The sequence below is a fragment of the Canis lupus genome, chromosome 9, assembly GCF_003254725.2.
Source record: "Canis lupus dingo isolate Sandy chromosome 9, ASM325472v2, whole genome shotgun sequence".
NCBI lineage: Eukaryota > Metazoa > Chordata > Mammalia > Carnivora > Canidae > Canis > Canis lupus.
The window spans coordinates 19,227,763-19,249,862 of record NC_064251.1 but is presented as its reverse complement, the minus strand read 5'-3'; the positions used below and the strand labels follow the sequence as shown (position 1 = coordinate 19,249,862).

At 57.4% G+C, this 22,100-nt stretch overlaps 1 non-coding gene across 1 annotated transcript; it reads right to left on the bottom strand.

Annotated features, from left to right (window-relative positions):
• LOC112654289 (uncharacterized) lies at positions 1 to 21,430 on the bottom strand. Its single transcript, XR_007413181.1, has 3 exons — positions 21,291 to 21,430; positions 20,222 to 20,352; positions 1 to 30 (listed from the first exon to the last, which is right to left on the bottom strand). It is a non-coding gene; the product is annotated as an uncharacterized LOC112654289 (transcript).
• Positions 21,431 to 22,100: the final 670 nt, after the last annotated feature.

Here is a 22,100-nt window from a genome sequence, read left to right as displayed (position 1 = left end):
CGCCATCGCCATCGCGGCCGCGGAGTCTCCCTGTGGGCACGGAGGAGGAGGGGCTCGGAGGCTCAGGGCCACCCAGCCGGGAGGCCGCGCGCGCTAGGGGACAAGAGACTTGGTTGAGTCCCGAAGCCGCGTTCCTCCTGTGCCTTAGGCCTTGGTATCTCCAAAACGGGGCACTCGATAAAATAATCTCGAAGGTTCCCATGCCCACAGTCCGTGATGTAATTATGCCAACGCTGATTCTGTGGCATTGCTGATAAGATTTGACCTGCATTCAACCCCCCGGTGGGGAGGTTGTGGGTAATACTGGTCCAACTTTGCAGCCAAGGAAGCCTTGACTCAAGAGATGGGGTTGACTGGCGGCAGGTAAGTCGACACCACACTTGCCAAAAAGTTGCCTGAACCTCAGTTTCCCCGTCATGTGAAGTGGGAAAAAGAGCTCATTCCTTCCGCGCCCGCCCGCCCCCCCGCCCGCCCCCGCCACGCCACCGACGCACCAGCCTCAGGAAATCCGGGTCCACAGAGCCTCTTCCCTCCAGGATCCTGCGCGCCCCGCCCGCCCTCGGGGTCAGAGTTGAGGCGCGGGGCTCAGGAGCTGCCCCGGCGCCGCTCTACCCCGGGAGGTCCCCGCTCGCGTAGACCAAGGGCCTTGGCATGAGGCACCAGGACGTGCCAAGGCCGGGGAACCGGTTCTCTGGTTTCTCTTTTCTTCCCCAGCGGCTCTGCGGGGAACGTGAACTCGGAGCCTGGCCCCCAGAGCGGCCCGCACCGCCCCCGACTGCAGATCCCACCCTCAACACACCTCCCCAAACCTCCCGACGAGAGGCTGGAGGGCTGCCCACCTGCCCTGTGCATCCACGTTGCCCCGAGAGCAGAGCGGCCCCTAGAGAAGCACACACCCAGGCGGTGTCCTCAGCCCAAAGCTGTCTGGAGTGATGGCCCCAACACCCTCTGCATGCCAGCTTAGCTTGGTCTGGGTGGGGCAGCCTTGGTCAGAGCCTTAACTGTAAGCTGCCCAGGTCTCACCATCAACAAGATGAATGAGTGACTTCTTGCGTGCTGCCCCTCCCGATCTTTCAACTGGGACCACATCTCTGCCACAACTGGGTCCCCCCGGGGCAGCAGGTAGGAGCCCCTGTGGCTTGCTGAGGCTGAGGAACCCAGGAACAGGGTCTGGCCGGCAGGGGTCCGGGTAGGGGCTCCTAGTGCCCCTTCCCCACTTTCGTTAAGCTCTCCTCGATGGGAGAAAGGGGGCACATGGGCCCTGGAGGCGCAGTCCATAAGCTGCCTGGAGCAAAGGCAACAAACCCTGGGAGGATACCCCTTCTCGTCCCCTTCTCCTGACCCCTGGCACTCGCTCACCTGGCAGGGCAGTCCTCTCGGGCCCATGGGACTTAGATAGAGACTTCCAGCCAGCAACAGATGCAGTTAGGCCCCCATCTCGTTGGCGGGGCTTCTGAGGGCTGGGTCGGGAACCTCGGGGACAGGAGCTGCCAAGGGGACAAAGAGGCAGAGGGAGGCTCCGGAGGGCTGCCCGCCCCAATTCTGGGAGGGGGCGAGGAAGACTGAAGGGAGTGTCTGGGCCAGTGGAGACATTGGGAGGCGGCCCAGGGCAAGAGAGGCAGGAGGGAGGGGCGGCAGCTGGCAGGCTGGACGCTGAAGGTGTGGTGTGCTGCCTGCTGGCAAGCAGAGCCCAAGGTGGGTAGACTCCCACCCTGCGCCCTCCACCAACGCCCCCCCCCTCCCGCGGGATTTGTTGGCCTCCAGCCTCTGTGTCCCTGGGTGCGCTGCTCCGGGCTGCTCCACCCCGGATCGTCGTTCTCCAGGCGTCCCTTAGGGTGAGGCCATTGCCCTGAATCACAACTGCCAACGCGAGCCCTCTCCAGCCCGATTGCTGTGACACTCGCTTCGGCCCACCGCCGCCCTCCCAGGCCCTTTCCCCACACGAGCTTGGCCGGGCCTGGAAAGACTCAGGCGGGGTCCCAAGGCAGGGATGCCCCCAGAGCGGGGGTCTCGGGCTGGGTGGGGAGGGGACCCGGACTCGGCTCCTTCCCCAACTCAGGGGAAGCGGAGGTTCCCTGAAAACCCAGGACTGATCCGTCCCAGGAGCTGCTTGGGTCCACTGGCCTGGGACAAGAGCCAGAAGCGGCGCCAACGCCTGGTCGGCGCGGGGGCCTGCACCTGGGCCCGTCTGTCCCCGGACGGAGGGCAGCCCTTTTCATCTCCGCCCTCGCGGGGGGATCCGAGCCGCGCGCCCTGCTCGCGGGTCCCGCAGCTCCGGCCCCAGCGCCCGGGAAGGGGAGCCGGCGAGAGAGAACCCGCCACCTGCAGCACGCACCCCCACCGGCCTCCGGCTCAGCGCCCCCGCCCGCCGCCCGGCCCCCGGGTGTCCGCTCACTGGCTTCGACTCCACTCGTCCCCGGCAGGCGCGTGGTTTCGGCGTCCGCGCTCCCTCCTCCACCGCCCAGCTCCCGGCGCAGCCCGGTTTCCTGCTCAACAATACAGCGAGGGAGGCACCAGCGAGAGCGGCCGGGCAGAAACTTCCTCCGGGCCGAGGCTGGGCTGTGGCTGCTAGAGACAATCCCCGGTGTCCCGCTTCCTCCTGTCCCCTCTGGGCCCAGGTAGCGCAGACGCCACCGCTCCCCTCCCCCGCCGCCCCCCCCCCCCCGCCCTTCTGGGCCACACCTGGCTGTCTCCCGGTGAGGTGTAAGCAGGAGGGCGAGGATGGTGGTGTGAGGTGGGGCTTGGGGGGGGGGGCGTGGGGGGGGAGCCTCCTCGACTACTTCTGGCCAGATTCCCCCCACTGTTTGATTCCGTCCCCCTGCTGCCTGGATCCTCTCTCTGGAAGAGGGCCACCCCGCGTCTGTAGGGTAAGCCCAGAGCAGCCTGCTGGAGCTGGACTCCTAGCACTGTGAAATTTTCTTCTCTGTAACTGGGGACAGGACACTACTTCCCAGGGTAGTTGGCGAGATTGAATGAGATGCACTAAGCACAGTATAGTATCACATTATTATAGGAGCACACATTTGTTATTATGAAACATTATTTTTATTAGGAAGATGAGCTGTCTTCCTGGTGTTGGGTTGTCTCCAACCCCATTCTCCTTCAGGCAGAGGGGAAGGGAGAAAGGAATGCCTCAAGGCACCAGAGGTTGCTGGGATGAGGACCCAGGTCGCCTGGCCCTGGGCCCTCCCTGTCCCTAGGCCCAAACCCAGTTCCTTTGTGTCTTCTCAGAGCCCACTTCCTACTGACCTGAGAGAGACTTGAGGCCCTGAGGGAAGCTGGGGCTCAGGGGATGTGCAGAAGGTGCTCCCCACAGGGCCAAAAGGCATCTTCAAGGACAAGGAACTGCAGACAGAGCAGAGTGTTTCAGTCACATTTTCCCACAATCTGCCTCCCTGGAACTAGTCTGTTTCTTCTTCTGGCCTCACCACGGGCAGTGGTGGGCTTCTCCTGGCACTTAGAGGAAGGTAGTGGCCCATCTGGCCACTGGGATCCTGATTCTGGTGCTGCTCAGCCTTTTCTAAGCCCCCCCTCTTGCCTTGAAAACCCAGTAGAAATAGTCCCACATTCTTCATTGTTCCAGTGTCAGGGCTCTGTGCTTTGACAGGCACAGGGAAGGTGCCACTCGGGGGATTCAGGCAGGCTTCATCTGTTATGCAGAGTGTACGTGAGGAGACCTCCAGCAAGGCCCCGAATCTCCCCCTGGCCCCTGGCCAGGACTCCTAGTGGCACCTTCTTCTCCCCTGCGTGCCCGCGCCCCTTGCTTGCAAATGTTTACTACCAACCCTCCCTCTCCAGGCCTCCCACAGCTAATGAGGGGGGCATCCAACCACAGGATGGCTGGTGGCCTCCCCAGCCAGTGGCAGCATCAGGATTCAGAAGTCAAGATCACAGGTGAAAAAGATCAGGTCTTTACTGCAAAATCACCCAAAATGCACACAGTAGCAGTTCCTTCCATACATGCAAAGCGGGCTGTTCAGGGCCAGCGTCCCCCCCGCTAGAAACAGTTTATTGCATAAAATGGCATTTTAAAATAGTGTGGGCACCACTGAGGTTCAATCAGCTTTCCATTGGAGTGAGAGGGTATAAAGCAACTCATTGATTAGCAGCTTTCTGGTGCTGGGAGAGGGTCAGTTCTAATGCTATTAGTCCCTGGGAGGGCGGCGCGGGGGTGGATACCCAACCTAAGCAAGCTCCCTAGGGCCTCACTCCTGGCTGCCCTAGGGCACCTTCTGGTGCACATAACATACCACGGGCCTGGAGGAGCCAGGGCTGGGCCTGGGCAGCACTGCCCACCCCGGCCAGCCCCTGTCCACTTGGGACCCTGGCACCTGCGCCTGCTATTAGGCTGGGTCTGTGGGGGAGCATTAATGCCGGCTATGGGGGTGCAGGATGGGGATAAGGACCACACTTTCCCATTTGGAGGCTTTGGCATGCTGGGCCTAGGTGTGCCCATCTTCCGTGCCGGGGACAGAGAAGTTGTGGGCAGCCCCTTTACAGGCACCCCCACCCCCACCACTCCTCTGTTCTAGATTGCACAATTTATCCAGCTTCACAGGGCTGGGCAGGTGACTCAGCAGCCGAATCACCCCCAGGGAGAGGTGGGAGTAGATTCAGCTCTTTACAGTGACGGCAATCTCCACCTGAGGCCCCCAATTCAAGCTGGAGAGCAGAGAGATGGCCAGAGGGACCAGGGCCGCGGGTTGGGGTGGGGGCTGTGGGTCCAGGAAAGATGGGATAAGGCAAGCAGAGAAATCAACCCCCAAACCCAGGGTTCTAAAGGTCACTTTGAAAACAATGGCAGGCTCCTGCCTCACCCCAAGACCCCCTTGAAAAGGCAATCATGCTCCAATGACATTTTCCGGTCTCTGGTAGGGCCCTCCTGGGCCAGTCACAGCAAAGCTTTGTGAATCATGGCCTTGTAAACTGAGGCTCAGTGTCCTTCCAACAGGTGCTGCTCCCACGTGTCCCTGTGCGTCTCTGCAGAGGGCCAGCGCACTCTTTGTGGGAACGATGGGTCACCACTCCACAGTGCGGGGGCTGGCAGTCCCGATGCCCGAGGCTGGCCGCTGGCCTGGGGCTTGTTGCCCTCTCTGTGGGCCCAGCCTGCCTCTGTTCCCACAGGGCTCAGTCATGCGGTGGGGGAACAGGGCGAGAGTATGTCTGCAGCCGCCCCCGGCCCATCCTGGCTGCGGGTCTGTGGTAGGATGGGATGGCGAGCCGGGCTAGGGGAGGCAAGATGACCAGACCACCCTGCCTGAGCCAAGAAGGCTCAAAGTGCTGACCGTGCGGGTTCCAAGTCCCTCCCTTCTCCCTCAGGGACCAAGATCCCTAGCTACACGAGAGCTGGGGGGCTCTGAACATGGACTAGAATGGTGCTGTCATTCTGCTCCCCGCTCCAGGGCTGGCTTCTGTGGAGGCGTCAAGCCGCCCCCGGGATCCTACCCTACACTCTACACTCAGGGGACCGTGGAAGAAGCGGGGGTGGACACTTCCGTTTTTTTGGTTCTGGGTTTCGATTGAGTGCCCTCGGCTCTGGACTCTGCCCTCAGCTCCTTGGTGACCTCATGGGACTGTGTGCTCGGCCTGCTCCTCAGGGTCGGTGGGGTAGGGGGTGGAGCCCCTTTGCCACTCACATGCTCTGTGCTCTGGATAAGGCTGGCTGACGCCCAGGAGGAATCAGAAAACCGTCTGTCAAGGAAACTGCTGGCTGGCAAAGGCTGTCATCGTGAGCCAACCGAGGGAGAGAGATGTGACAGGGGCCTGTCCCTCCAAATAGTGTCCTGCACCTGTACCACCGCATCTCCTCACTTCCCCACTGGAGGGACCAGGGTTCCCCCGTCCAAGAGGGCCTCCCGAATATTGGCCCTGAGGATCCCACTGCCTCTTGCTCAGAAGCTGCCTCTCCACAAACCTCTCACTAACCCTCCCACTTGATGGCTGCAGGCCCTTTGGCGTGGCAACAAATTCCAGGTCTCTCCATCTTAAAAAGAAAATGTGTGCTCCTGGACCCAGCTCATCCTGCCTCCTTTCCGGAGCCCACCTGTTGAAGGTGTGTGTGTGTGTCTGCCGTCCTGCTTCTGACGTCCAGCCCACTGCCCGGGGGTCCTACAACTCCTTTGATGACAGCAGTGGTCCTTGGAGGGTCTGACTCTCCTCAGGACTTAGTCCTTACAGGCCTCTCCCTCCTCACCCTCTGGTGCCTCCTGGGCTGTGAGCCATGCTCCTCTTCCTCCGCTTAACTCCTTGATACTGGGTCTCCCATTTGCTTCTCACTCTCCTGTCCCGGGGAAGCCCAGCCGGATCTGTTAGCTTAACTACCTGCAAGACCATCTCCAGGAGCAAAAACCTGAGTGGAGTCCTGGGGGTCCTTGGTACACCCTACAAGCTGCATATCCCAGAAACCAAGTTCACCTTCCTCCTCTCCTCCTTCCCATCTTGGCATCATCTTGTTTTTGTTTTTTTTCTTTTTTTTTAAGATTTTATTTATTCACGAGAGACAGAGAGAGAGGCAGAGACACAGACAGAGGGAGAAGCGGGCTCCCTGCAGGGAGCCCAATGTGGGACTTGATCCCAGGACTCTGGGATCATGACCCAAGCAAAAGGCAGCCGCTCAACCACTGAACCACCCGGGTGCCCCATCTTGGTTGTTCAAGCAGAGATCTAGAGTCCCCGAGGCTGGGGACCAGCCTAAGCCTTTCGGACCTATCAGTCCCCAGGTAACACAGGGGCTAGGGGAACATGGCAACCCCACCACAAGGAAGCAGAAATTCAAATCTAGAATAGATGTCCTATGGGGCAACCACTCTGGTCCCTGTCCAGGCAGGAGAAGAGGGAGGGAAACAGCAAGAGAGATTTAAGTGACAAATGAGATGCATGGTCCTTGAGCTGATTCTGGTTCGAACAAACTGACTGTGAGAGATTTGTTTTAGGACAATGAGGGACATTTGACTATGGCCTGGATCTTAGCTGATATGAAGGAACTAATATTAATTTTGTTAGATATAATAATGGGTATAGTATTGTGGTTATGGAAAAAAAACATTTTTAAGACATACAGGCTGGGGCACCTCAGAAGCTCAGTTGGTTAAGCGTCTGCCTTTGGCCCAGGTCATGATCCTGGAATCCCCGGGGCGCATAGGGCTCCCTGCTCAGCAGGGAGCCTACTTCTCCTTCTGTCTCTTTCCCCTTGCTCATGTTCTCTCTCTCACTCACTCAACATCTCTCAAATAAATAAATAAATAAATAAATAAATAAATAAATAAATAAATAAAACCTTGTTAAAAAAAGACATACAGGCTGAGTTTTTAAGGGATGAGATAGGATAAATTCTGGAATTTATTATTTCTCAGCAAAAAGAAAAAAAGAGAGAGAACTAACTTGACAAGAATTGTTAAATCTAAGTAATAGGTATAATTATATTAATTATAATATTCTTTTCACTTCTTTGCATGTTTGAAAATCTTCATAATAGGGACACCTGGGTGGTTCAGTGGTTGAGTACCTGCCTTTGGCTCAGGTCATGATCCTGGGGTCCTGGGATCGAGTCCCGCATCAGGCTCCCTATAGGGAGCTTGCTTCTCCCTCTGCCTCTCTCTGTGTGTCTCTCATGAATAAATTATAAAATCTTTAAAAAATTTTTCATAATAAAAAGGGGAGAAAACCTCCCTTAAACTTGTTTACTCTTCTGGATTCTCAGTGTTACTACTCCAAGGTGTTCACTGTTTCTTATCCAGAAAGACAGGCCCTTCCAGCTCTCCCCTACCCCTGGTAGTAATTTCTCTCCTTTATGACGCAGCTCTGGCTCTAGGAATTCTGGAAACATGGCAGCTTAAACATGTCCTGCTTCTTCTCTTCTCCTGGACGCTACCCTCAAGGAAGGGGCTGTGCCAGCTCCTGGGCAGGGCTGGCTGGCCGGAGTAGAGGGCCTGAGATAGAAGCTGGAACCCAGGAGACCCCGGGGCAGACCAGGCCACCATAGGACCCTAGGGGGAAAGCAGGGTGACCCCTAGGAGCTGACAGGGAGTCAAACAGGTGGGCTCAGCACTCTCTGCCCAACAGGCTGGGGATGCCGAGGAGGCAGCAGGCAGGGAGAATTCTTGATGGTGTCTTAGAAGAGGCTGCCCAGCCCGGCTGGCCCACTGGCAGAGACCACCATTCCTCTGCTCTAGGGCCGCGCCTAGTGGGGACACTTCAACAGCTCATCCCAGCCCCAGTGAGAAAAGACACATAAACCCCACTCCTCTGACAGGACAGTGGCTGGAGAGAGGTGGAGCAAAGAGAACAACCAAATCTACCTGGGCTGCAAGACCCTAATACAGCAGGGTCAGGACGTGCTAAAGACCAATCACCAATCCGGGTAGGAAGAGGAGTTTGTCAGTAAAAGGTGGCAGGATAGGTGGATGGCCATCCAGAAAAATAATTAAAGGTGGGTTGACATCTTACTCTGTCCACTCGGATATACCCCCAAATAGATCAAAGATTCAGACATAAAAAGCGAAACCATAAAAATACTTAAAGAGAAAAACATAAGCAAAATTGTATATTAAAAATAAAAAAGGCAGAAGGGCACCTGGGTGGCTCAGTGGTTGCGCATCTGCCTTTGGCTCAGGCAGTGATCCCGGGGTCCTGGGACTGAGTCCTGTATTGGGCTCTCCCTGCAGGGAGCCTGCTTCTCCCTCTGCCTGTCTTTGCCTCTCTCTGTGTGTTTCTCATGAATAAATAAATAAAATCTTAAAACCAAACCAAACCAAACAAACAAAAAAGCAGAGACTCAAACTCTAAAAGCCATACATTTGACCAAGTAAATGCATCTTAAGTCATTTGCGTGGCCAGAAAATAACATTAGCAAAGTCAGAAGAGAAACTTACATGACAACTCCTGTAAGAGATAGAGGGCTGTTTTCCTTCGTATGGCAAAACCTCCTAATAACCAATAAGTAAAAGACCAATAAGTCAATGGAAAAATGAGCACTGGCTCTGAACAGGTTAACAGAAAAAGGAAAACAAACAGTCCTTAAATCTATGAGAAGATGCTCACTCTCACTGAAAAGAGAAATGCAAATTCAAGCTATCCTAAGATCATATATTTTACTATTGGATCAGCAGGAAACGACATCTTGTTGACACCTGGTTGGCAAGGCTGTGGGGGATCAGACACTCACATTTGTGTTGGTGGGAATGTAAATTGGTATAAGCCCCCAGGAAAGGGACAGCAATTTGGCAAAATTTAACAAATATCCATTGTTTATCCTTCCACCCAGCAATCCTACTTCTGGGATTTATCCTTGATTTATCTGCACGTGGGGTGAAAGATTATCTATTACAGGATTGTGCATAATAGCAAGAGATGGGAAACGATTCAAGGGCCCATCACCAGCGGACCAGTTGAAGAATTTCTGATACATCCGTACAGTGAAAACCATGTAGCTCTAAGGAAGGAGACTGATACTCTCTCTGCACAGACTCCAAGATATATTGTTAAATCAAAAAGGCAAAGAAGAAGCAAGATGTGGTGTTGTGTGTACTGCATGTTACCTTTACGGAAGAGAGACAGAAAAGCAAGTAATCAAATGTGTTTTCATATAGGTTTGTGTTTGCATAAAGAAACTCTGGCAGAATCGAGAAAGAATTAATGAAAGTGGTGACTTATGAGTTGATGGAGAGAACAGGGCACAGAAGCAGGTGTGTGGGGGGGAATTTTTACTATATACTTTTTAATATTGCTTTTATTTTTATTTTATGTTTTAAAGATTTCAGGGCAGCCCGGGTGGCTCAGCGATTTAGCGCCGCCTTCAGCCCAGGGTGTGATCCTGGAGACCCAAGATCGAGTCCCACTTCGAGCTCCCTGCATGGAGTCTGCTTCTCCCTCTGCCTGTGTCTCTGCCTCTCTTTCTGTGTGTCTCTCATGAATACATAAATAAAATCTGAAAAAAAGATGTCATTTATGTATTCATGAGAGACACACACAGAGAGGAAGAGACACAGGCAGAGGGAGAAGCAGGCTTCCTTCGAGGAGCCTGATGTGGGACTGTATCCCAGGATCCCAGGATCACTACCTGAGCCAAAGGCAGGCGCTCAACCACTGAGCCACCCAGGCACCCTATTGCTTTGATTTTTAAAAACCGTGAAAGTACATTATCTAATTTAAAAAAAAATCTTGCTATTAGCAAGATAGAAGGGCTGGAAAACACAGTGACTACTGGAACAACAACAAAAGGGAAATCTTCAGGAGATTCAAGTAAGACACTAAAGAAAAAAAAAAGACTACTACTTTAGAATTTAAAATATATCATGTACTACTCATTGAAGGTGAGGACAGTCCCTTTCCAGACTCAAATTTGTGGCCTGGAAGAGAAAGCAGGAGAAATATCTCAGAACTGATGTACGCAGAGGCAAGACATAGAGGGGGCAAAGCTACAAAGCTGGAGACGCCAGTCAAGAGAGCTAACGTGCAAATGAAAGAAAAAGGCAAAGACCCCAATACTCATGCAACAAAGAGATTTCTCTAAGCTGAAAAAAGACCCACGGCTATCCGGAGACTGACGGGGTTTTATGAGTTCCAGGAGGAGGAGTGTTGAGAAAAAGCATCCCTCCCTTCTGCACATCCTAGAGGGGATGTTTGATCAGGAGCCGCGGGGAAAAGCAGAAGCCACGAATGAAATGCAAGGGGTAGCAGGACAGCAGAGGAACAGGACAATCAGGAGCAACCTGATAGAAGGGGGAAAAGGAAACCTGTTAAAGATTCTGAAAAGAGTGCATTATCCCAACAAAAAGACTGTCAGTTTGGGTTTCCAAATTCAGTGGTAGGAGATATATATATGAAATAGACGTAAAATCATGATAATGTTGAATATAGAAGGATACTGAGAGATACCAGCAAGTGCAAAAAATAAAACCCAATAAAATAGAAAGAGTGGCCCTGCTTGTAACAGCAAGATGGTGATTCAGGTTGAAACCACCCACCGGGTAAAGAGGGACACCAGGGGATGATACAAAGGCACACTCTGTGATGCCAGGACAGTCAAAATCTGTGTGCACTGCCAACAAAGTTGTAGTTAAATATAAAAAGCAAAACCTGAGATGCCTGGGTGGCTCAGTGGTTGAGCATCTGCCTTGGCTCAGGGTGTGATCCCGTGACGTGATCCCGGGGTCCTGGGATTGAGGGATTGAGTCCTCCCCGCAGGGAGCCTGCTTCTCCCTCTGCCTGTGTCTCTGCCTCTCTCTGAGTCTCTCATGAACAAATAAATAAAACCTTAAAAAAAAAAAAAAGCAAAACCTGCTAAAAGTACAAGATCTTTACAAAGAAAATCTGAGCGAGAGATGTAATAAACCTCTATTGGAACTGGAGTAAAAGACAAAAACAAAACGAAGTCTACAAAGGAAACACAGGTTTCAATAACGTAATCAATCAGCTTGGCTTGATATATACCAGACCTTATGTCCCTTAGATGGAAAATATACGATTTTTCCACTATGAAAAACTTAGAAAAACCATTTATTTCTTCGGTCACAAAGGAATCCATAGAGAAATTTAAAAATGGAGATTTTGCAAATCTAGGAAAAATGAATACTTTCCTAGGAAAAAGGCAAAATGGCCAAAGTGAACAAGAAGGAGTGGAAAACGTGAAAAGACCAAACTACCGTTGATGAGAAAAAAAGTCTGCCCCTAACAAAGCACCAGGTAGGTCCAGAGGGTTTCAGGGAGGAGGCTGAATGGTAGGAACCTCTCGGATTCAGCTGCTGTCCCCCTTCCTTGGCCAGGAGGCAATCCTAAGTTTCTCTCTAGCGACTGGCAGGATTCTGGGGACTCTGGGGACAGCTCCTCCAGCGCACTCCCACGGCATCCTGCAGGCACCCCTGCCACACCAGATCCTACCTGTGGGTCTGCTAGCCCATCTCTCTTCTGGGACAGAAAACTACCTGATGGCAGGGACCATGCCTTGTTTCTCAGTGGCACCTGCCATGTACTGAATCCATGACACAGTAGGTGAAAAATCGCAGTGCCATTGTCAGTGTACCGGGATGCTCTGGGGTCTGTAAAAACTCTCCCACACAGAGTAAAGCAGAATGGATGAAAAGAAGCCAAAATGCTAATAGTCATTATTATTTTAAAAAAGATTTTATTTATTTATTCATGATAGACAAAGAGAGAGAGAGAGAGGCAGAGACACAGGCAGAGGGAGAAGCAGGCTCCATGCAGGGAGCCTGACCTGGGACTTGATCCCAGGACTCCAGGATCACGCCCTAGGCGGAAGGCAGGCGCTAAAGCGCTGAGCCACCCAGGGATTCCCTCTAATAGTCATTAGAGTGAGATTGCCCATATTCGCCAAATATTTGCAATGGCGTTAAGCTATTTAAAAAAAAAAAAAGATTTTATTTATTTATTTGAGACAGAGAGATAGAGCACGAGTGGGGATAGGGGCAGAGGTAGAGTTCTCTATGCGGGGCTTGATCCCAGGACACTAGGATCCTGATCTGAGCCAAAGGCAGATGCTTAACCTAGGGAGCCTCCCCAGAGCCCCTCCTTAAGCTATTTTTATGGGGGGGGGGGATAGTAATTTACAAGTTGAGAAGATTCCAGGAGCACTCCAGTTGCATGCAGCAGAGGCAGGAAGGCCCCCCTCTGGCACCTTTCTTGGTTCCTCTGGCTTCCTCTCCTAGGCCAAGTTGGCTCAGCCCCCAGGACAGACATGGAAGCCCTGAGAGGGACCCCTGCCCTGCTCACCCAATGCCTCACGGTGGACCTCCACTCGGAGGACCCATAGGAGCCCAGAGCCTGGGCTAGGCAGAAGGGTCCTGCAGGCTCTGCTGTGCCTAAGCAGCTGCTCTGGAAGTCCCCTCAACACCACAATCCTTCCTCAATTTGGCAAGAGAGCCTCCTGCACTTGAGCAAGGACCCCTATGTCCCTCAGACCCAGTCCCTGGCAGCATCATTTCCCTCAACGCCAATCAACCTCAACTGTCCCCTGACCTTCTAGTCTGGAACCCTGACCATGTTTGCATCAGCTGGGCCTGGCCCTCCCCACTACTGGACACAGACAGCTCCAGGAAAGGCAGAGACAACAGATTGAGTGAGAAGCCGGCCCCTGCGCTCAGGAAGGAAGTGGGGAGGCAGGTGGACCCGTCTCAGGGGGGCTGGGGACTGAGAGGTGAATCATAAGGCTCAGGTTCTGGGGAGATCACCCAGGGGACTCCACAGAGCCATGGGGGCTGCCAGGGGCCTGGGAGGTTGCTCCTTTCTGCCCTGGGAGCTGTGGGTGGGGAGGACTACTGGTGGCCAGGAATGTGGGCTGGGTTGGGAGGGGGCTACCCAAGAAGCTGCTCTTTCATGGGTCAGGCCTTAGGCTGGGCAGTGGGGCTCTAGGGTCAGCCTGGGGCTGCAGGTGAGTCATGGGGAGGGAAAGGTCAAGCCAGGTGTGAAGAAACCAGCCGGGCCAGCCCAGGGCTGCTGTTCTCCAAGGGTGGGTGGGGGGGAGGTAAGACAGTTGCTGGGAGGAGGGCATACAGACAAGGGCGCTCACTGCCCTCCCTCCTTGGCCTCAGCTCCCCTGCTCCTCCTAGAGGGCCCCCTGGCTGGTCCCAAAGGGGGATCCAGGTGGAGGGATCCCTAAGGCCAGTTCCTTTGCCTTAATCACCGCTGCCTGGGGCGGCTCTTGGAGTCTGTCCCAAGGGGTGGGTGCCAGGCCTGGGATCCAGAGAGGAGGGTGAGGTGCCTGCCCGCCAGGCACCTGGCAGGGGAGTTTCAGCATGAGTGCAGGAAAAGACCAGGTGGAGGTCAGGGAAGGAGGAGAGAGGGTGGGAGAGCTGCCAGGGCACGACCCCGCCTTCCCCGGGCCCCATTGGGAGTTGAGGGGTCACTCACAGTTCTCAGCACAGGACAGGGAACCAGGGCCCCAGAGGCTCCTTCTAGTCCGGCTGCCTACTCAGGTGAGTAGGGCTGGGCTGGCTGCATAGGAAGCTGCCGAGGCCTCTGGCTGCACCTCTTTCCTCCCTGTGGCCAATGTCTGGGCAGCAGGGGCGGGCTCCCGTCCAGAGGGCCGGCCTGGGCCTTTCCACCTCAGAGGCCCCGGGGTGGGGATGGTGACCACACCCTGAAATCCCCAAGTCAGCAGGTCCCCCTCCCCCACTCCACCGCAACCACGGGGGTGGAGTCTCAGAGGCCCCTCCTCCTCCCTTAGAGGGGGTGGGGGCAGAGTGCTCCAGAAGGTGTGCCTCTGCCCTCTCCTGGGACAGCTTCTCCCACTGCGCCCTGGGTAGCTGGGTGCTGGCTGGTGGACGAGGGCTGGGAATTCCTGCCTCCTTCCCTGTGGCCGGTGCCCACCGCTGGGGACACGCAGGGTGCTTGGAAAGTGAATACTTGTTTGCCTTCCGATTGTCCTGTCCCTGCTGAGGGGAACAGGCTGGCCAAGGCTGTGGCCACCCAGCTGAGACTGCCTTCCGAGCTGCTGCGGGGATGAACCTTTGAGTGAAAGCCCATGGGACCACGAGCCCCTTTGGGACAGGATTGTGTCAGGTGTAACATGCTTTGCGTCCCCAGGGTCCAGCACTTTGACCAGCACACAGCAGGTGCTCATTACATGTTAGTTGAGTGGAAGGTGAATGACGAGCCTATAAAATGCCACACAGTGCAGAGGCTTCTCTCCTCTGGGGTGGGTCCCTGCCTCTGCTGATTCCTCCCCCCGTGCCACCCTCTCCCCTTGTCCACTGGTCGACTATCCCCAATGACCCAACCCTGATCCTATGTCTCCTCCACCCTCAGATCATTGCCCCTCGCCTCAGAGGAAATGGGTCCCTCCCTCTCTGCCCGGGGCACCCCACCCCCACCCTGTTGGCCTCTCTCCCTGCGTCCCATCTCCCCAACCACCTCTTCACCATCCTCAGCCTCCCACTCTTCTGGCTCCTGACTGTTCGCTTAGATTTGGGGAGCCTCCCCCCTTGACCTCCACCTGCCTCTGGCCACAAAGCATCTCTCCCTTCCCTGCCAAGCTCCTGAGTTGTCTACGCTCAGCCCAGCCGGTGTCCTTACCTCATCCCTCTGGCCCCTGCCTTGAGCCCTCAGTAACCCCTTGACCAGCTCCTGATAAGGTGGCTGCTGACCTCGCAGTCACCGTTTCTGATACATGTTTAATGGCCTTTATCTCACTTCTCCTTTCTTCTGGACGTTTCTCGGTGTCTGGACAGGCACTCTCCTGTTCTTCCTCCTTGTTGCCTATTCCTTCCTCTGGGGCTTCTCTTCCCTCCCTTTGTCTGTTACCCGAATGTGGTGGGGCCTGACTGTCTCAGGTGTTCCCGGCCCCACGTCCACGCACTCTGCCCGCCCCCGGTCCACATGCTGCAGGCCACACGCTGCAGGCCTTCTGCTGGGCAGCAGGCCCCCTCTCCAGCTGCTGTCTGGACCTGGCGCCACCGAATAAACAGACCACTGTCTGCGGGGTGTGCGACTGGGAGACTGCGACTCATTCCGACTTCTCTCCCACCTTCCTCAGCCCGTCGGCCACTAGATTCCAGGGAATCGACTTCCCAAATCTCCTGTCATCACTGTGTGCCTGGGAGACCATGGAGGTCTGTCCTCTGCTATTCTCAAAGTCCCAGCCACGGGGGTCTTTTCTGAACCCCCTCTCTTCTCTGCTGAGAATCTTCCAGCAGCTGCAGGATTAAGTCCACATTGCTGGTGAGAGTCCATGAGGCCCTGCCTGGCCAGGCACTGCCCATTCCCCACAAGAGCCCCAGCAGTACAGGATGGGAGTGGAGCTGCAAGGCCTCAAGGGTGCCACATCTCACACCTGCACCCATGCCTCGGCACCACGGCACGCTGGGTGTCCTTCTATCCCAGATGGCCTGTGCCACGCTGGTCTGAGGCATCTGCCCTCTTGCCAGGCTCCTGACTCAGATGGTAGCTCTCCAGGGCTGGCGCTGTGCCTCATCAGATGCTTGGCAGGCAGGTGGGAGGCCAGTTCATGCTTAGTCAAGGAGTGAATGAAGGGGAAGGGTAGGTGCTGCCTCTCCTGCCTCCTCTAAGAAGGAAACAGGGAGGCTTACCTTTCAGGAAATTCCCTTCTCTAAATTCTGCCTTCGGGTCCCCTGGGTGGCTCAGCGGTTGAGCACCTGCCTTCTGCCCAGGTCATGATCCTGGAGTTCCTGGATCCAGTCCTGCATCGGGCTCCCTGCCTGGAGCCTGCTTCTCCCTCTGCCTGGGTCTCTGCCTCTCTCTCTGTCTCTCATGAATAAATAAATAAATAAATAAATAAATAAATAAATAAATAAATAATCAATCTTAAAAAAAAAGAAGGCTGCCTTCAATAACTAAGAGCAGACTGGGGATCCTTCCCAGGAGAGAACCAACTCCCCACCCCTGGAGTTTGTAGGGGACAGGGGGTCAGGGAGACCCACACGTGACACTGGAATAAAGCAGGGTCACAGGGGAAACAGGAACAGAGATACCAAGCCTCTTGTTGAGATCGCACGGGGAATTAGGGCCAGAAGGGGGAGCAGGCTGAGCGTCTCGACCAATACCCAGGTCTCTCCGCGGACGCCCGGTTCCTCCCGGCGCGAGCACCACCCCGCCATCACGTGTGTCCCCACCCCCTCACTCCCCGGTAACTGCTGCTGAAGAAGGAGAAAGAGAATATGGAAAGGCCCCGGAATGCGCCTCCGACGGCCTGCCTGGGAACGGAGGGGCGCCGGGGTAAGGAGCGCTGGCATCCAGCCATCTGCCCCGGAGAAGCTGGCCACCTGGCCCCCAGGGCCGCCGGGCGCAAGATCCCCCTGGCCCCCGCCCCCGTTCCTTCCGGGCGGAATCTGGGTCCGCGTCCTCACCCGCAGAATGCTGTTCCCCGCCATGGCCAGAGGGGGGCGGGCTGCTCCTTGCAGAAATCAAAGCGAAGGCGGCGCCGAAGGGGATGCTAAATGCGACCCGGGTCTGCCTCCGTGCGGCGCCTGCTACGTGCCAAGCGCTTCCACGCCTCACCTCGTCGAAGGCTCACAACGCTAATCCTTTACACAGGAGGACACTGGGGCTGGGGCAATTAAGGGATTCCTCAGCAGCTGGCAGGTCACCCAGCAGGGTCAAATTCGAGTCTCTCTAGCTTCAAATCCTGAGCTCTTTGCACTGTAACCAGACCTGGTGGTGGGAAGACCCAGGAAGTCCCCGAGCGGGACGGTGCCTCCTTCCGCGGGGCATCCCAGACTCAGTCCTGGCATGTGCCAGGCAACCACGCTGACATCAAGTACATCAAGGACAAAGAAAGAAACCAGAGACACAAGGTTGGGGGGTCATCCATTCACCCTTTCCACCCGTCTTTGGGCCAAGGGACAAACTGAGACCCTGAGAGAGGAAGTGAATCTCCCATAATTACCCAGCTGGTGGCAGATGTCAAAAAGATGTTTGTGCATCCTCCCTCCACGTCTCCACACCCCCCTTCCCCTGCCGCAAGTTCCTAAAGCTCAAGATGTCAGGGCCATGGAAAGGATTCTGGGGATGTAAGAGCGTTTTAAAACCGTGCTCTATTTTCGGTTGCCCAAATCAACACAACCGGATTCGAAACGAAACGAAAGAAAACAAAACAAAACAAACAACAACAACAACAAAAAACCCTCGCTGTAACCAGACCTCTTCCTGAAACAAAAAATTGGTGTGCGTGCGTGTGCGTGCGTGCGTGTGTGTGTTTAGAGGGGAACTGAAATGACTGAAATGTTGGAAGAAGCCAAAACGGGAAGCAGATCCCTGACTTTCACATCCATTATCTCATCTGATCCCCAAGCGTCTATGAGACAGGGGAGGCGGAGAGATCCTGCAGGCCCAGGATCCCGACGCCTCTCGGAATGGTGCCACGGCTGTCAGGCAGGTGAGGTGGCGCGCACCTGCCAGCACGGGGTGGGCGGCACACCGTACTCCAGGTCATCTGCATTTCTGCAGGAAAACGAAGTGTAATAAATAAATAAAGACCACCAACGGCTTCACCCGGGCTCAAGTCCAACTTTGCCACCAACTGAGTTACGGAAAACACTCGCGCTTCGGGGAGCTTTGGCATTTCGGAATTGCAGATGTGACTGGGAGCCTGCACCCCTCTCGTTTCGTGGTTGAGGAACGTGGGGCTCCGCGTGAGGCAGCCCGTGCAGAGCCGGCGGACGCTAAGCGGAGCGGGGCTCCTGGAGCCCGGGCGCAGCCCCCCGCCCGCCTCCTCGCTCCCGGGCGCCCCATACCTGCTGCGGGCGCTCGTCCCGCGCCGGGCCGCGCTCGTCCAGGATGGCCTCGTAGACGTTCCCCGAGTCGCTGCGCGCCAGGGGGCGCGGGCACACCCAGGAGCCCGCCACGCTGCAGGCCTTGAAGCTGCCCGCGCTTCCCAGGAGGCCGGCAGGGGGCGCGACGGCGGCGCGCGCCAGGTCGTCCAGGGACTGCGCGGGCCGCACGGGCGCCGCGGGCCGCGTGTACAGGCAGGTGGGCAGGCCGGGCCCGGGGCTGCCGTGCTGGGTCGAGGCGCCGCGCCGCGCGGGGCCGCACAGGGAGCTCACGCGGCCCCGGGGCTTGGCGGCCGTGCCGTCGGGGCCCGCGGGCGCCGGCGCGCTCACGAAGCGGTAGTCGTAGGCGAGCGGTTCGGGGGCTGCGGGGCCCGGGCGGAGCGCGGGCGGCGGCGAGGAGGCGGCGGGGTCCCCGAGCGCCGGCAGCTCGCGCACGTACTGCGCCGGCAGGTAGAAGGGGCGGCCGCCGGGCTCGCGCCGGACGTGCCACCAGTGCTCCGTGCTCCGGCGCAGCAGCCGGTAGCGCTCGTTGGGCTGGATGGCGACGCGCCGCCCGTCCTTGCCGGTGTACTCGAAGGGATGCTCCACCAGCACGTACACGTCCCCCTCGACGTCCGCCGCCATCGCCATCGCGGCCGCGGAGTCTCCCTGTGGGCACGAGGAGGAGGGGCGCGGAGGTCAGGGCCACCCAGCCGGGAGGCGCGCCGCGCTAGGGGGACAAGAGACTTGGTTGAGTCCCGAAGCCGCGTTCCTCCTGTGCCTTAGGGCCTTGGTATCTCCAAAACGGGGCACTCGGATAAAATAATCTCGAAGGTTCCCATGCCCACAGTCGCTGATGTAATTATGCCAACGCTGATTCTGTGGCATTGCTGATAAGATTTGAGCCTGCATTCAATCCCCCGGTGGGGAGGTTGTGGGTAATACTGGTCCAACTTTGCAGCCAAGGAAGCCTTGACTCAAAGAGATGGGGTTGACTGGCGGCGGTAAGTCGACACCACACTTGCCAAAAAGTTGCCTGAACCTCAGTTTCCCCGTCTGTGAAGTGGGAAAAAGAGCTCATTCCTTCCGCGCCCGCCCGCCCCCGCCCCCGCCCCCGCCCCCGCCCCGACGCCACCAGCCCTCAGGAAATCCGGGTCCACAGAGCCTCTTCCCTCCAGGATCCTGCGCCCCCGGCCCGGGCCCTCGGGGTCAGAGTTGAGGCGCGGGGCTCTAGGAGCTGCCCCGGCGCCGCTCTACCCCGGGAGTGTCCCCGCTTCGCGTAGACCAAGGGCCTTGGCATGAGGCACCAGGACTGCCAAGGCCGGGGAACCGGTTCTCTTGGTTTCTCTTTTCTTCCCCAGCGGCTCTGCGGGGAACGTGAACTCGGAGCCTGGCCCGCCCAGAGCGGCCCGCACCGCCCCCGACTGCAGATCCCACCTCCAACCTCCCGAGAGAGGCTGGAGGGCCTGCCCACCTGCCCTGTGATCTCCACGTTGCCCCACGAGAGCAGAGCGGCCCCTAGAGAATGCACTACCCAGGCGGTGTCCTCCCCAAAGCTGTCCTGGAGTGATGGCCCCAACCCACCCCTCTGCATGCCAGCTTAGCTTGGCTCTGGGTGGGGCAGCCTTGGTCAGAGCCTAACTGTAAAGCTGCCCAGGTCTCACCATCAACAAGATGAATGAGTGACTTCTTGCGTGGCTGCTCCCTCCCGATCTTTACACTGACCACATCTCCTGCCCAACTGGGTCTCCCCGGGGGCAGCAGGTAGGAGCCCCTGTGGCTTGCTGAGGCTGAGGAACCCAAGGAACAGGGTCTGGCCGGCAGGGGTCCGGGTAGGGGCTCCTAGTGCCCCTTCCCCACTTTCTTAAGCTCTCCTCGATGGGGAAAGGGGTGCACAGTGGGCCCTGGAGGCGCAGTCAGTAAGCTGCCTGGAGCAAAGGCAACAAACCCTGGGAGGATACCCCTTCTCGTCACCTTCTCCTGGACCCCTGGCACTCGCTCACCTTGTCAGGGCAGGTCTCTGCGGGCCCATGGGCTAGATAGACCTTCCAGCCAGCAAATGATGCAGGTTAGGCCCCCATCTCGTTGGGCGGGGCTTCTGAGGGCTGGGTCGGGAAACCTCGGGGAGCAGGAGCTGCCAAGGGGAGCAAAGAGGCAGAGGGAGGCTCCGGAGGGCTGCCCCCAATTCTGGGAGGGGCGAGGAGGAGCCTGAAGGAGTGTCTGGGCCAGTGGAGACATTGGGAGCGGGCCCAGGGCAAGAGAAGGCAGGAGGGAGGGGCGGCAGCTGGCAGGGCTGCGACTGAAGGTGTGGTGTGCTGCCTGCTGGCAAGCAGAGCCCAAGGTGGGTAGACTCCCACCCTGCGCCCTCCACCAACGCCCCCCCACCCCCCGCGGGATTTGTTGGCCTCCAGCCTCTGTGTCCCCTGGGTGCGCTGCTCCGGGGCTGCTCCACCCCGGATCGTCGTCTCCAGGCGTCCCCTTACGGGTGAGGCCATTTGCACCCTGAATCACCAACTGCCAACCGCGAGCCCTCTCCAGCCCGATTGCTGGCACTACTCGCTTCGGGCCCACCTCCGCCCTCCCCAGGCCCTTTCCCCACACAGCTTGGCCGGGCCTGGAAAGACTCAGGGCGGGGGTCCCAAGGCAGGGATGCCCACCAGAGCGGGGGTCTCGGGCTGGGTGGGGAGGGGACCCGGACTCGGCTCCTTCCCCAACTCAGGGGAGAGCGGAGGTTCCCTGAAACTCCAGGACTGATCCGTCCCCAGGAGCTGCTTTGGGTCCACTGGCCTGGGGACAAGAGCCACAGCGGCGCCAACGCCTGGGTCGGCGCGGGGGGCCTGCACCTGGGCCCGTCCTGTCCCCGGACGGAGGGCAGCCCTTTTCATCTCCGCTCCTCGCGGGGGGATCCGAGCCGCGCGGCCCTGCTCGCGGGTCCCGCAGCTCCGGCCCCAGCGCCCCGGGAAGGGGAGCCGGCGAGAGAGAACCCGCCACCTGCAGCACCGCACCCCCACCGGCCCCCGGCTCAGCGCCCCCCGCCCGGCCCGGCCCCGGCCCCCCGGGGTGTCCGCTCACTGGCTTCGCCTCCACTCGTCCCCGGCAGGGCGCGTGGTTTCGGCGTCCGCGCTCCCTCCTCCACCGCCCAGCTCCCGCGCAGCCCGGTTTCCTGCTCAACAATACAGCGAGGGAGGCACCAGCGGAGAGCGCCGGGCAGAACTTCCTCCCGGGCCGAGGCTGGGCTGTGGCTGCTAGAGACAATCCCCGGTGTCCCGCTTCCTGTCCCCTCTGGGCCCAGGGAGCGCAGACGCCACCGCTCCCCCCTCCCCCCGCCGCCCCCCCCCCCCCCCGCCCTTCCTGGGCCACACCTGGCTGTCTCCCGGAGGTGTAAGCAGGAGGGCGAGGATGGTGGTGTGAGGTGGGGGCTTTGGGGGGGGGGCGTGGGGGGGGCAGCCTCCTCGACTACTTCTGGCCAGACTTCCCTCCCACTGTTTGATTCCGTCCCCCTGCTGCCTGGATCCTCCTCTGGAAGAGGGCCACCCTCCAGTCTGTAGGGTAAGCCCAGAGCAGCCTGCTGGAGCTGGACTCCTAGCACTTGAAATTTTCTCTCCTGTAAACTGGGGACAGTGACACCTACTTCCCAGGGTAGTTGGCGAGATTGAATGAGATGCACTAAGCACAGTATAGTATCACATTATTATAGGAGCACACATTTGTTATTATGAACATTATTTTTATTAGAAGATGAGCTGTCTTCTCTGGTGTTGGGTTGTCTCCAACCCCTCATTCTCCTTCAGGCAGGAGGGGGAAGGGAGAAAGGAATGTCCTCAGAGGCACCTTGCTGAGGATGAGGCACCCAGGTCGCCTGGCCCTGGCCTCCCTGTCCCT